Source organism: Macaca mulatta, chromosome 7 (assembly GCF_049350105.2).
Source record: "Macaca mulatta isolate MMU2019108-1 chromosome 7, T2T-MMU8v2.0, whole genome shotgun sequence".
NCBI lineage: Eukaryota > Metazoa > Chordata > Mammalia > Primates > Cercopithecidae > Macaca > Macaca mulatta.
The window spans coordinates 104,578,797-104,590,911 of record NC_133412.1 but is presented as its reverse complement, the minus strand read 5'-3'; the positions used below and the strand labels follow the sequence as shown (position 1 = coordinate 104,590,911).

At 43.4% G+C, this 12,115-nt stretch overlaps 1 pseudogene; it reads left to right on the top strand.

Moving 5' to 3' along the window:
* The first annotated feature begins 10,048 nt into the window (after positions 1-10,048).
* On the top strand, positions 10,049-10,622 carry LOC100430067 (large ribosomal subunit protein uL6 pseudogene; annotated as a pseudogene).
* The last annotated feature ends 1,493 nt before the right edge of the window (positions 10,623-12,115 follow it).

Here is a 12,115-nt window from a genome sequence, read left to right as displayed (position 1 = left end):
TTCTCACAAGATCTGATAATTTTAAAATGTTTGGCATTCCCCGGCCCTGGCCCTCTCCTGCCACCATGTAAGACATGCCTTGCTTCCCTTTTGTCTTCTGCCATGATTATAAGTTTCCTAAGGCCTCCCCAGCCATAAGGAACTGTGAGTCACTTAAACCTCTTTTCTTTATAAATTACCCAGTCTCAGGTATTCTTTATAGCAGTGTGAAAATGGACTAATACAGTGACTCATGCCTCTAATCCTAGCACTTTGGGAGGCTGAGGCAGGAGGATCGCTTGAGCCCTGGAGTTCAAGACCAGCCTGGGCAACAAGGTGAAACCCCATCTCTACAAAAAATGCAAAAATTAGCCAGGTGTGGTGGTGCAGGCCTGTAGTCCCAGCTAGTTGTGGGTCTGAAGAGGGAGGATCACTTGAGCCCGAGAGGTGGATGTTGCAGTGAGCCAAGATCACACCATTGCACTCCATCCTGGGCAACAGAGCAACTCTATTTCAAAAAAAAAAAAAAGAAGAAGAAGAAGAAGGAGGAGGAGGAGGAGAAGGAGGAGGAGGAGGAGGAAAGAAAAGATTTGCCTAGATGTGGTATGAGCCTGAAAATCTGGTTTGTGTCAAATTATTTGGGCCACAAGCCTTCCCTCCAGTCAGGTCCAGTCACCCCAGTTTAGTTTAGTTCAGGCTTTCCAGGAGGTGGCTTCCTTCTGAGTCCTGTCCTTCCTTGATTGAGATGCATAAGGGAGGGAAAAAATACAGTGGTGGGGAGAGAAATAAGAGTTTTTTCTAACGTTAATCCTTATTTTCCTTGTTTTTTCTCTAAACTCACTGTAAGAACGGTGTCTTATTTCTCATCTATCTCCAACACCTAGCTCAGGGTGGAATAATGAATGACTATTTATTAAAATTGAATAAATACACAAATGCAGTTATTAATTAATTCTGAAGTTGGAATTTTTTTCTGTATTTGTGGGATTTGAGGGATGTCGTCCCTTAAGCATGTTGTTTTGCTTCACCTGCCAAAAGGAGCAAACAATCAGGGAGCTGTCATTTAATAATACTGCTCGCCCTTGTTCATCTCAAGTAAATGCAATTTAAGATATAGGCTATATGAACAATTAATTATTAAAATCTCTATTATTCATTTATTTTATTGTGCAGTCAGTATTAACTTCACTTAGTTATAAGACTCAAAGACAATAATGTAATCGCTCAACAGCTTCTCCCTGCCCACTGCACAGACAAAACCAATTCACTGAGAACTCAGTATTACAGTAAAGAAAGAGTTTTATTAATGCAGAGCTAGCCAAGTGGTAGGACTGGAGTTATTACCAAATCAGTCTCCCCAAGAACTCAGAAGCTAGGATAATTTGGTGGGCATGAGGTTAGGGAATGGGTGATGCTGATTGGTTGGGGATGAAATCATATTCGTGTAGAAAATGGTCCTTGTGCACTGAGTCCACTTCTGAGTAGGAGCCACGGGACCAGTTGAGTCATGAGTTTCAGGTCCAAGTGGAGTCAGTCAGTTGCTAGAATGCAAAATTCTGAAAAACATCTCAAAAGACTAATCTTAGATTCTACCATAATGATTTTATCTACAGGAGCAATTGGGGAAGTCACAAAATCTTGCGACCTCTGGCCACATGAGTCTTGAGCAGCAAGGGATTATAAAAGGGCAAACTAGGAGACAATGGATGGTTATTGTTTAGCTATACCTACATTTTAGCAGAATTCAGGCCCCTCCCATAATCCTAACCTCTTAGTCTTCCATTGGTTTTACAAAGGCAGTTTTGGTTCCTGAGCAAGAAAGGGGTTAATTTTAAGGAGACATTATTATCATCTTTACTTCAAAATTAAACCATGGTCAGCTTTACCTACACCAAAGAATGAGCAAGGACAAGCAGCCTGTGAAGCTAGAAACAAGATGGAGTCAGCCATGATAGACTTCTCTGTCATCATCTTTGACAACTTTCAATTATTTAGTTTTCATAAAAATAGTTCATTATTTTTTCTTTATCAAATCAAATCTGATTCCAAATCCCTTCCTCTGCAGTCCAGAGAATTGCAGAACAGCCTTAAGGACTTAGGTTCTTAGTGGTCCCTACTAACATGTCTCTTATTCAAGTCTGCACAATCCCTTGAAGGCAGCGGCTCCATCCCTTCCTGCCATGCCAAATTGGGCCATGTCAGGGGCATTCTCACCAAGAATAGGATCCCAGCAGTCATTCTCCTCTGATGTCTTGCTATATTCCCAGTGGTGAAATAAAGAAGGGAATGGGGAAGTCAAGGATCTTGATTCACTAAGTCAAATTTTACTTCTTGGCTGGGGGCAGTGGCTCACACCTGTAATCCCAGCACTTTGGGAGGCCAAGGCAGGCAGATTGCTTGAACCCAGGAGTTCACGAGCAACCTGGGCAACATGACAAAACCCCATCCCTACAAAAAATACAAAAATTAGCTGGGCATGGTTGTGCATACCTATAGTCCCAGCTACTTGTGAGGCTAAAGTGGGAGAATCACTTAAGCCTGGGAAGTTGAGGCTGCAGTGAACTGTGATTGTGCCATTGCACTCCAGCCTGGGCAAAAGGGTGAAACTCTGTCTCAAATTTTTTTTTTACTTCTCTAAACTCTTTGAGAAATTAAAGATTTCCATCAGAAACATTAACTGTAGTCATCTCTTTCTTCGTATTCCTAGCTATCATCTTCCAACAAAAAGATGACACAAGAGTCCCCATTGTAGACTTTGAGGCCTTTTAAATCAATGTATTGGATATGTCTTGCTTGTCCACCAGATCCACACCAGAGCATTTTCTACACTGCTTTCTGTTCTGGGAGGATGCCTCTATGGATTGTATCAATGGGTCTCCATGCTTTCTGGTTTGGTTTTGCCAATGGGGAGCCCTGGCAGAAATTGGAAAGAAGATGGAAAATATGGTCAAGTATTTTGTGAAGGGAAAATCTAACCATGTTTTACCTCTACTCTCACACCACAACAATAATCATCAACACAGATTTCTGTGGCCAATGTGTGGGGATGTTTTCCCCACACCCCAAACAGCAGATACCAGCTGGGTGTCCTCTAATTCAGTTCCAATGCTCAACACCCAGAGATAGTATCAGATCCTGCAGATTGACAGTTCAGTCCCCAAGACTGCCCCTCCCAACATACTGGTCAGAAGTCTGAGCCTCTGGAACTTCTGACTGACCAGCTTCAAGTTGGGATTCCCATGACCCTCTCTTTGGGTTCAATTAATTTGCTGGAGTGGCTCACAGAACTCAGGGAAACACTTCCATTTACCAGTTTATTATAAAGGCTACTGCGAACAATATAGAAGAAGAGAAGTGAAGAGTGAGGTATGAAGGAAGGGGTGCAGAGCTTCCATGCCCTGCACACCACCCACCAGGAACCTTCATGTGTTCAGATCTCCAGAAGTTCACTGAACCCTGTCCTCTTGGGTTTTTTGGGAAGCTTCATGTCAGCATCCCTTCCCCCAGGGTCTAGGATGGGACCTTCTCATGGGAGCATCTTAAGGCCCACAATCAGAAAACTGGAGAACGTTAGAGTCCTGCCTTGGGGCAGGTGAAAGGAGGGCTGGAGAAGGTCAGAGGCCTGCCCGTGAGGCCTAACACACCCAACATCATAACAAAGGACTGTAATAAGGGCTATGGGAGTTATAAGCCAGGAGCCCCGGATGAAAACCAATATATATCATCACACCACATATTTATTCCCTGTATTAGTCCGTTTTCACACTGCGATAAAGATACTACCCGAGATTGGGTAATTTATAAAGAGGTTTAATTGACTCACAGTTCCGCATGGCTGGAAACTTAAAATCACGGTGGAAGGCGAAGGGGAAGCAAGCACCTTCTTCACAAGGCGGCAGCAGAGAGCGTGCACAGGGGAAACTGCCACTTTTAAAACCATCAGATCTCATAAGAATTCACTCACTATCATGAGAACAGCACTGGGGAATCAGCGCCCATGATCCAATCATCTGCCACTAGGTCCCTCCCTCAACATGTGGAGATTACAATTTGGGTGGGGACACAGAGCCAAACCATATCATTCCCCTAGCTTCCTTCCTGAAGGGTCACCTGGAGTTGGAGTTGGCTGTATTTCTTGGCAGAGGGTTGACTCCTTTTCTCAAGTATCTGTGCAAATCTCTACCTCTGGATTTCAGATTCCCTAAAGCCCCACTTCTCCCTCTAGACCCAGGGGATGGTAAAATCTCAGTTGCTACTGTGTCCTTGGTTACTACATTAACCTCTGTGGTTCTGCTCCACCCACACCTTCATCAATAGTCTCTGTAAATAAACCTTTCGCAGAGTATCCTGTTTAGAGTGTTATTTACTTGCTGATGAGATCCTGACTGATACAGTCAATGTGATAAAATAATTCACATTTTTTATTTGACTATAATAATATTTATTATTTTCTTTTCAAAAGGATGTATTTGTGTTTGTTTTTTGTTTTGAGACAGGGTCTCACTCTGTCACCCAAGCTGAAGTACCCAGGCTGGTCTCTAACCTCTGGGCTCAAAAGATCCACCCACCTCAGCCTCCCAAAGTGGAATGCATTTGTTTATAGCATTTATCCATGGATTTCAAATAACTATATAAAAAATCATTCCCATAACACTTATTGGTAGAAAGACATGAAAAAATAAATTTTAAAAGAGATTAAAATCAGAACTCTCATACAAATATAAAATCAACATGTATCAATTTTTTTCATTAATATTTAACTCAATAAGGAGAGAACCAGAAATATAGAACAACCAATTCAAAGGAGAACTCAAACACTGGGTACAGTGGCTCACGTCTGTAATCTTAGTGCTTTGGGAGGCCGAGGTGAGAGGATTGCTTGAGGCCAGGAGTTCAAGATGAGCCTGGGTAACATAGCAAACCTTATCTCTATAAAATATTTTAAAAATATTAGCCAGATGCAGTAGCACACACCCATAGTCCTAGCTCCTAGGGAGGCTGAGGTGGGAGGATCGCTTTAGCCCAGGAGTAGAGGTTGCAGTGGGCTACAATTGTGCCACTGCACTCCAGCTTGAATCTTTTGTGATTAAGAATTCCTAGTAATCTATATAGATACTCCCTACATAAAGAGATGGATTTTAACTTCTCATCCCTTGAGTAGGAGCTGTGTTTACTGATCTGCTTCCAAAGAGTAAAGTATGAGAGAGAGGAGGTGTAAATGTATAGAGGAGAAACCCCACAAACACTACCTTAGCCAGGTGATCAAGGTAACATCATCAGCAGTAAGACAGTTGACAGCATGTACTCCTGATATAATGTGTTAAAAATGGCACTTCACTTCTGTGATCTGCCTCCAAAGATCTATAATCTCTGTGTAATTATAGAGGTTATATATATATATATATATATATATATATATATAGTGTATGTATATTGAAAAAAATCCAATTCCAATAGAGGGTTATCTTACAATATACCTGACCAGTGCTCCTCAAAATTGTCAAGGTCATTAAAAACAAGGAAAGTCTGAGAAACTGTCATAGCCTAAAGAAACATGAAGACTAAATGTAATGTTGTTATTGTAGGTAGCAAGTCAGAAATGAACAGGGCAGAGGAGGGGCCTCCCCAACCAGGAATGTCAGTCCACCATTAGGTGATGGGTCAGTTGTTACACTGTAACAATAATAAATTAATAATAATAATAATTGGCTGCAGCCAGTGCCAGGGAAAGGCAGTCTCCCAATAGACAGAAAAAACCTGAAACTGGTTATCAGCAACTGCCTGATAAAATCTCAAGTCTGGGTGCAGTGTCTCAATCCTGTAATCTAAGCACTTTGGGAGGCCAAAGCGGGTGGATCACCTGAAGTCAGGAGTTGGAGACCAGCCTAGCCAACATGGTGAAACTCTGTCTTTACTAAAGATACAAAAATTAGCCAGGCGTGGTGGCAGGACTACGTGCCTGTAGTCCCAGCTACTCAGGAGGCTGCGGGAGAATCACTCAAACCCAGGAGACAGAGGTTGCAGTGAGCTGAGATCGCGCCATTATACTCCAGCCTGGGTGACAAGAGCAAAACTCAATCTCAAAAAAAAAAGGAGATCTCAGCAGTTGGGCAACTGGGTTCAGGCATGTACACTAAAGAGGTACAATGAATTAGCCAGGCATGGTGGCAGGCGCCTGTAGTCCCAGCTACTCAGGAGACTGAGGCAGGAGAATGGCATGAACCTGGGAGGCGGAGCTTGCAGTGAGCCAAGATCGAGCCACTGCACTCCGGCCTGGGCTACAGAGCAAGACTCTGTCTCAAAAAAAACAACAAAAAAAAAGAGGCACAGTGGCAGAGTTTAACTGGTACATGACCTTCTAGGAACATTTGACTGCTAAGGGAAGAACACTTCAGGTGAGCACGCGTACAACTCCAGTAAACACATTGCGCATGGGGCCCCTTCCAAGAGCTGGCAGGCCACTGCATATGTGTACAGCACGCCCCAAGGAAAGAATCAGGGGAGAAGGGACACAAGACCCAGTAAGTATGCCAACATACAAAACCCTAAGTCAAAGGTCAAACCGTGCACTTGACTCTCTCAAGTTGCCCACTTCGCCCTCTTCCAAGTGTACTTTACTTCCTTTCATTCCTGCCCTAAAACTTTTTAATAAACTTTCACTCCTGCCCTAAAACTTGCCTCAGTCTCTCACTCTGCCTTATGCCCCTCGGTCAATTCGTTCTTCTGAGGAGGTAAGAATTGAGGTTGCTGCAGACTTGTATGGATTTGCCACCACTAACAACGTGGCATCCTGGATGGGATCCAGATAAAGGACTTTAGGGAAAAACCAGTGAAATCTGAATAAAGCATGGAATTAATTAAAGTATGGAATACTTGTTCCTTGGTTGTGACAAATGTACCATAGTAATTTGAGGTGTTAACAGTAGGGGAAACTAGGCAAGGGGTATATGAGAACTCTCTATTATCTTTCAACTTTTCTGTAAATCTAAACCTAACCCTATTCAAAAGTAAAAAGCTTAAAAAAAGAGATGCGAGAGAGGGCAGGGCACAGGGGCTTATGCCTGTAATCCCAGCCCTTCGGGAGGCCAAGGCAGGCGGATCACTTGAAGCCAGGAGTTCAAGACCAGGCTGGCCAATATGGCAAATCCCCATCTCTATCAAAAAAAAAAAAAAAAAAAAAAAATAGCTGGGCATGGTGGTGCACACCTGTAATCCCAGCTACTTGGGAGGCTGAGGCACAAGAATCACCAAAACCCAGAGGTGGAATTTGCAGCGAGCCAAGATGGTGCCACTGCACTCTGGACTGGGTGACAGAGCGAGATTCTGCCTCAAAAAAAAAAAAAAAGAGAGAGAGAGAGAGAGAGAGAGAATTACACATTTATAATCAGGTAAAGAATGAAGGCTGAAATGAACTTCAAATGGATGCAAAACTGGCAAAACTAGGCAATATCTACAGAGTAATAATCAGTTTAATTCCACTAAAGACAATTTTACATTTTTATAGATAGGAATGATTTGAAGATAGAAGTTTACTTCTATCTCTGTAGAGTTGTAAGACAGCCTGGTCAAAGATAAGTAAGCCGTATAAGATAGCCCTATAGGACCAGGTAATTCCCAGAGGCTCCAGCATGCCATTATAATAATATCCACAAATCTCTTTTGCCCAATTCAAAATCTTTCACAATTTCTTTCTAAAAAGGATACGGGGCCCAAATTACAGAAAGTCCTTAAAACAGACTGGCCTGCCAGGCACGGTGGCTCATGCCTGTAATCCCAGCACTTTGGGAGGCCGAGGCGGGCGGATCACGAGGTCAGGAGATGGAGACCATCCTGGCTAACATGGTGAAACTCCGTCTCTACTAAAAATACAAAAAAATTAGCCGGGCGTGGTGGCGGGTGCCTGTAGTCCCAGCTACTCGGGAGGCTGAGGCAGGAGAATGGCGTGAACCCAGGAGGTGGCGCTTGCAGAGCAGAGATCGTGCCACTGCACTCCAGCCTAGGCGACAGAGCAAGACTCCATCTCAAAAAAAAAAACAAAAAACAGACTGGCCTGACTTGGCAAAAAGGCTAACAGACATACACAAATATTCAAAAGGTCATGGAATGCATTGCTAAGTTATTACAACACTGTAAACTGAAAAATAACCCAAAGATCAAGATAATTTATCAGCCTCCCCGGGAAACCCTACAGACTGCCAAAGATAAACATCATTGCCTTAGAGTTAAAAGCACTTGTTTATGTTACCTAGGCAACACAATAACAAATGGTGCAGTAATAAAAATAAGAATTAAAAAAGCAAATTGAATAAAATAATAGTCAATATTAAGTTTCAACCTAAAATCCATCTCCTTCCTGGTTATACAAACTATTCATCTTAAATATAGAGTCACCTATTAGGTGGAAACTATTATTTTTCCAGGTCTTATATTTTCATGTGGAGGGACTTCAACAGGACTGATACTCCTGGACTCAGTCTCTGCCTATGGTAAGAAACAGCTCTATGACAAAATATAAGATTGTAGGCCAGCCGCAGTGGCTCATGCCTGTAATCCCAGCACTTTGGGAGGCTGAGCCAGCCAGATCACTTGAGCTCAGGAGTTCGAGCCCAGCCTGGACAACATGGTGAAATCTTATCTCTACAAAAAATACAAAAATTCGCCGGGCATGGTAGCGCATGCCTGTAGTCCCAGCTACTCAAGAGGCTGAGTTGGGAGAATCTCTCGAGCCTGGGAGACAGAAGTTGCAGTGAGCCGAGATCGCACCACTGCACTCCAGCCTGGGTCACAGAGCGAGAACCTGTCTCAAAAAAAACAGACTCTGAGGGAAGAGGAAACAGATTTATATAAGAGCCTGAAATCAAAAGTACAAGGGCAAATGCTTCAAACCACAACCACACACACACACACACACACACAGACACACACAAATAATAATGTATATAAATATGTATTTTTATATATATTTTTTAAGACAAGGTCTCCCTTGGTCACCCAGGCTGGAGTGCAGTGATGTCATTTCAGCTCCCTGCACCCTTCGCCTCCCAGGCTCAAGAGATTCTCTCATCTCAGCCTCCTGAGTAGCTGGGACTACAGGCATGCGCCACCACATCCAGCAAATTGTTGTATTTTTAGTAGAGACAGGGTTTTGCTGTGTGACCCAGGCTCGTCTCAAACTTCTGAGCTCAAGTGATCTGCCCACCTTGGCCTCTCAAAGTGCTGGGATTACAGGTGTGAGCCACTATCCCTGGTTAATTTTTGCATTTTTTGTAGAGATGGGGTTTCACCATGTTGCCGAGGCTGGTCTTGAATTCCTGGGTTCATATGGTTCACCTGACTTGGCCTCCCAAAGTGCTGGGATTACAAGCACGAGCCACCTTGCTTGGCCTTCCCTCAGAGTCTTAATGCATGTGGCAAGTGTCTTGAAGTCAGAATTCACATGGGCCTTTCACACCTCAGTTTCAGATGACCTAGTGGAAGACTGACTGTCTTTCGGTGATTGTACTGGACACCCCTAAAGTGAAATTTGCACAGGCCCAATCAGATTATCCTAAATATTCTCTAAGATTTTTGTGTGATGTGACAACAGACAGAAGCTTAATTTCACTTTTTTTTTTTCTTTTTTTTTTTGAGACTGAGTCTTGCTTTGTCACCCAGGCTGGAGTGCAGTGGTGCAATTTCAGCTCACGGCAGCCTCCACCCCCAGGTTCAAGCAATTCTCCTACTTCAGCCTCCTGAGTAGCTGGGATTACAGGCACATGCTATCATACACAGCTAACTTTTGTATTTTTAGTAGAGACGGGGTTTCACCATGTTGGCCAGCTGGTCTCGAACTTCTAGCTTCAAGTGATCCACCCACCTAAGCCTCCCAAAGTGCTGGGATTACAGGTGTGAGCCACCATGCCTGGCCTCACTTTTACAAATGTAGTTTCATTAGCATTATCTGTTCACCTCAATAGATAATTGTCCCATATTCTTAAGCTAAAATAATTGTTCTTGAATACACAGCTCCCTTATGGGCTACAAGAATGTGATGACGAGACATTCTCTCTCTGCGGCATGTACTGTCAGAATGAAGACCATTCTCAGCAATCAGACTGTCAACATTCCAGAAAATGTTGATATCACTCTGAAGAAACACAGTCACTTTGAAGGGCCCCAGAAGAACCCTGCAGAGGGACTTCAATCACACCAATGTATAACTCAGTCTCCTTGGAAAGAAAAGGAAGAGGCTCCAAGTTGACAACTGGTGGGGAAAGAGAAAGGAACTGGCTGCCATGCACACTATTTGTAGTCATGTACAGAACATGATCAAGAGTGCTACTGTGGGCTTCCATTACAAGATGAAGTCTCTGTAAGCTCACTTCCTCATCAACATCGTATTCTGGGAGAACAGGTCTCTTGTTGAAACCCACAATTTCTTGGGTAAAAAATACATCCACAGGGTTCGAATGAGGATAAATGTTTTTTCAGTATCTCAAGCCCAGAAAGATGAATTAATCCTTGAAGGAAATGACATTGAGCTTATTTCAAATTCAGTTGCTTTGATTCAGCAAGACACAACAGTTAAAATCAAAGACATCAGAAATTTTTTGGATGGCATCTATGTCTCCGAAAAAGGAACAGTTCAGCAGGCTGACGATTAAGATCTAAGAGTTGTCCAGCTTCTGAAACAAGATGCCAGATGAATCCTAAAACCTATTTGTGATTTTTTTTTTTTAGACAGTCTGCCCAGCCTGGAGTGCAGTGGAACAATCACAGCTCACTGCAGCCTCAACCTCCTGGGCTCAAGCAATCCTTCCACCTCAGCCTCCCAAGTAGCTAGGACCACAGGCGTGCACCAACATGCCTGGCTGATTTTTTGGTATTTTTTGTAGAGACAGGGTTTTGCTATGTTGCCCAGGCTTGTCTCAAACTCCTGGACTCAAGCAATCCTCCTTCCTCAGCCTTCCAATGTGCTGGGATTGCAGGGGTGAGCCACCACACCTGGCCTTATTTGTGATATTTTCATTATGTAATAAAATACCTATTGATTTGGGACTTTTTCTGAAAAACAAAACAAAACAAAATAAGGTAATTATTCTTTACAGCTATCACCCAAAATGTAATTGTTTCATAAAATAACCCCTTGTAATTAGAAAACTGGGTATACAGATGAGGGGTATATGTTGCCACTAAATTATCCTGTAGAAGGTAAGTATTGATATTTCTCTCTGTCCATAGAAGCTGGAAGTAGTTGCTGCCCTGGATCTTCTCCGTGTGTCCTTTCAGATCCACTCTCCATCCTTCTGTAACCTATTCTGTGTACCAGGAGGCTGTTCTTTCTGTACTGAATCAACGCTTACTCTAACTTCCAGCTGGGTGTGGCCAATGAGAGAAATGGCAGACAATTGAAGGTAGGAGAAAAGGGAAAACAGGCTGCAGTTTGGCAGAGGCTGCATTTCTCTATGGAAGGTCACAGATCCTGTCAAGTGTGACTCACGGTTCTTGCTGGTTCTTGAAGAAAACTATTCCTTCCTCTTACCCTTCAGAACGGTAACTGCTTCCTGTTGTTGCTAACCCTGGGTCCTTCACTATCCCCTGATGGTTTTCCTTAACCTTTCACATACCTGGTTAATGATCCCTTCATTCAACCATCATTCAACTCTCTCACTCTCACCACTTTGTCTTGCTTCCTTGCTTTTTTTCTTTCTTTCTTTCTCTCCTTCCTTCCTTTCTCTCCCTTTCCCCTTCCTTTCTTCCTTCCTTCCTTCCTCCCTTCCTTCCTTCCTCCCTTCCTTCCTTCCTCTTTCTCTCTCTTTTCTTTTCTTTTTTAGATGGAGTCTTGCTGTGTCACCCAGGCTGAAGTGCAGTGGTTCAATCTCAGCTCATGCAACCCTCGCCTCCCGGGTTCAGGCGATTGTCCCACCTCAGCTTTCCCAGTAGCTGGGATTATAGGCACAAACCACCACGCCCGGCTACTTTTTGTATTTTAGTAGAGATGGGGTTTCACCATGTTGGCCAGGCTGATCTCGAACTGCTGAGCTCAAGTGATCCACCCACCTCGGCCTCCCAAAGTGCTGGGATTACAGGTGTGAGCCACCGTGCCCGACTTTCTTTCTTTTTTCAATAGAGACGGGGGTCCCACCATCTTGCCCAG